The following is a 3,696-nucleotide window of genomic DNA, read 5'->3' as shown; positions in this document are numbered from 1 at the left end:
ATACCAAAACCAGACAAAGATGTTACAAAGAAAGAAAACTACAGGCCATATCACTGATGAACATAGATGCAAAAATCCTCAACAAAATACTAGCAAACAGAATCCAACAGCACAATAAAAGGATCATACACCATGATCAAGTGGGGTTTATCCCAGGAATGCAAGGATTCTTCAGTATATGCAAATCAATCAACGTGATACACCATATTAACAAATTGAAAGAGAAAAACCGTATGATCATCTCAATAGATGCAGAGAAAGCTTTCGACAAAATTCAACACCCATTTATGATAAAAGCCCTGCAGAAAGTAGGCATAGAGGGAACTTTCCTCAACATAATAAAGGCCATATATGACAAATGCACAGCCAACATTGTCCTCAATGGTGAAAAACTGAAACCATTTCCACTAAGATCAGGAACAAGACAAGGTTGCCCACTCTCACCTCTATTATTCAACATAGTTCTGGAAGTCCTAGCCACAGCAATCAGAGAAGACAAAGAAATAAAAGGAATCCAAATTGGAAAAGAAGAAGTAAAGCTGTCACTGTTTGCAGATGACATGATACTATACATAGAGAATCCTAAACCTGCCACCAGAGAACTGCTGGAGCTAATCAATGAATTTGGTAAAGTAGCAGGATACAAAATTAATGCACAGAAATCTCTTGCATTCCTATATACTAATGATGAAAAATCTGAAAGTGAAATTAAGAAAACACTCCCGTTTACCATTGCAACAAAAAGAATAAAATATCTAGGAATAAACCTACCTGAGGAGACAAAAGACCTGTATACAGAAAATTATAGGACACTGATGAAAGAAATTAAAGATGATACAAATAGATGGAGAGATATACCATGTTCTTGGATTGGAAGAATCAACATTGTGAAAATGACTCTACTACCCAAAGCAATCTACAGATTCAATGCAATCCCTATCAAACTACCACTGGCATTTTTCACAGAACTACAACCAAAAATTTCACAATTTGTATGGAAACACAAAAGACCCCGAATAGCCAAAGTAATCTTGAGAACGAAAAATGGAGCTGGGGGAATCAGGCTCCCTGACTTCAGACTATATTACAAAGCTACAGTAATCAAGACTGTTTGGTACTGGCACAAAAACAGAAATATAGATCAATGGAACAGGATAGAAAGCCCAGAGATAAACCCATGCACATATGGTCACCTTATCCTTGATAAAGGAGGCAAGCATATACAGTGGAGAAAAGACAGCCTCTTCAGTAAGTGGTGCTGGGAAAATTGGACAGGTACATGTAAAAGTATGAAATTAGAACACTCCCTGACACCATGCACAAAAATAAACTCAAAATGGATTAAAGACCTAAGTGTAAGGCCAGACACTATCAAACTCTTAGAGGAAAACATAGGCAGAACACTCTATGACATACATCACAGCAAGATTCTTTTTGACCCAGCTCCTAGAGAAACGGAAATAAGAACACAAATAAACAAATGGGACTTAATGAAACTTAAAAGCTTTTGCACAGCAAAGGAAACCATAAACAAGACCAAAAGACAACCATCAGAATGGGAGAAAATATTTGCAAATGAAGCAACTGACAAAGGATTAATCTCCAAGATTTACAAGCAGCTCATGCAGCTCAATAACAAAAAAACGAACAACCCAATCCAAAAATGGACAGAAGACCTAAATAGACATTTCTCCAAAGAAGATATACAGATTGCCAACAGACACATGAAAGAATGCTCAACATCATTAATCATTAGAGAAATGCAAATCAAAACTACAATGAGGTATCATCTCACACCGGTCAGAATGGCCATCATGAAAAAATCTAGAAACAATAAACGCTGGAGAGGCTGTGGAGGAAAGGGAACCCTCTTGCACTGTTGGTGGGAATGTAAATTGATACAGCCACTATGGAGAACAGTATGCAGGTTCCTTAAAAAACTAAAAATAGAACTACCATACGACCCAGCAATCCCACTACTGGGCATATACCCTGAGAAAACCATAGTTCAAAAAGAGTCATGTACCAAAATGTTCATTGCAGCTCTATTTACAATAGCCAGGACATGGAAGCGACCTAAGTGTCCATCATCAGATGAATGGATAAAGAAGATGTGGCACATATATACAATGGAATATTACTCAGCCATAAAAAGAAATGAAATGGAGGTATTTGTAATGAGGTGGATGGAGTTAGAGTCTATCATACAGAGTGAAGTAAGTCAGAAAGAGAAAAACAAATACAGTATGCTAACACATATATATGGAATCTAAGGAAAAAAAAAAAAAAGGCCGTGAAGAACCTAGTGGCAAGACAGGAATAAAGACACAGACCTACTAGAGAATGGACTTGAGGATATGGGGAGGGGGAGGGGTGAGATGTGACAGGGTGAGAGAGTGTCATGGACATATATACACTACCAAATGTAAAATAGATAGCTAGTGGGAAGCAGCCGCATAGCACAGGGAGATCAGCTCGGTGCTTTGTGACCACCTAGAGGGGTGAGATGGGGAGGCTGGGAGGGAGAGAGATGCAAGAGAGAAGAGATATGGGAACATATGTATATGTTTAACTGATTCACTTTGTTATAAAGCAGAAACTAACACACCATTGTGAAGCAATTATACTTCAATAAAGATGTTTAAAAAAAAAATAGGTGTTCTGATATCAAGCAATGATTATATTACTGAGATGAAATCTTTGTCAAGAAAAAAGAAGAGATGAAAATCACATGCCCAATCCCTTTCAGAGGACCTTTTCTTCCAATAAGCAATTAACCGTAACTTAGTCAAAAAGCAAATCATAACTCCAATGGAAGCTGAGAAATTAAGTGTTTATTGCATGTTGCCACATGCCTCACCAAAAAAATTGGAGTTTCTACTAGGAAAGGAAAAAGAAAACATATTTGGTCTCAACAGTGTCTCTACCATACATTGTTTCCATAGTCAATGGCTACCTAATATCCCATTTAATGGATATATTAGAATGTATATTACTAATTTAGGTAATTTCCAAATTTGTTGTCTTAAGCAATTTTAAAATTTAAAAAATCCTTATAAATATATCTTTAAGTTTCTCTCTGATAATATTATTGGCATAAATTCTCAAAACTTAAATGACAGGGTCAAAAGCATTAAAATTTAAAAATTCTATGTAAGGTATTATTCAAAGCATTGTCCACATGTGCCCTCCCCATGAGCCAAAAGTGATATAGTCTCTTTTTCTATATTTTCATCAACATCATGCATGATCAATCTCCTTAATTTGTCAGGTTAAAAACAAAATCATTTTAATTTTTATGTATTTGATTTATAAATTGATTAAGCATCCTTTCCCACACTTACTGGTCATTGTATACTATTTAAATGTTAGCCTGTGCCTCCTCTTGCCCACAAGTTCTATATAGGGTTGTCTTAAACTCATAGGAACTGCCACCTAGGCTACCTCAGTGGCTTCAAACCCTTCCAGGGCTTGTCCTTCTAACTAAAAGCACATTCTTACTTCAGAATTTGCTAAAATCCCTGGCTGGAACAATAACCCCTCCCTTCCCCATATCTATAAGACTTGCTACAGCCCTTCTTTGGATGCCTGCTAAATTACCTAAAATTACCTAACTTTATCCGTGAAGCTTTCTCTCACCACTCTAAATAACACAGCATGCCCTTTTCTGCCTCTGATACTCCCTACATCCTTACC

This window comes from Balaenoptera borealis (genome assembly GCF_965194805.1).
Source record: "Balaenoptera borealis genome assembly, chromosome: 11".
Lineage (NCBI taxonomy): Eukaryota > Metazoa > Chordata > Mammalia > Artiodactyla > Balaenopteridae > Balaenoptera > Balaenoptera borealis.
This window is presented reverse-complemented; position numbering follows the sequence as displayed.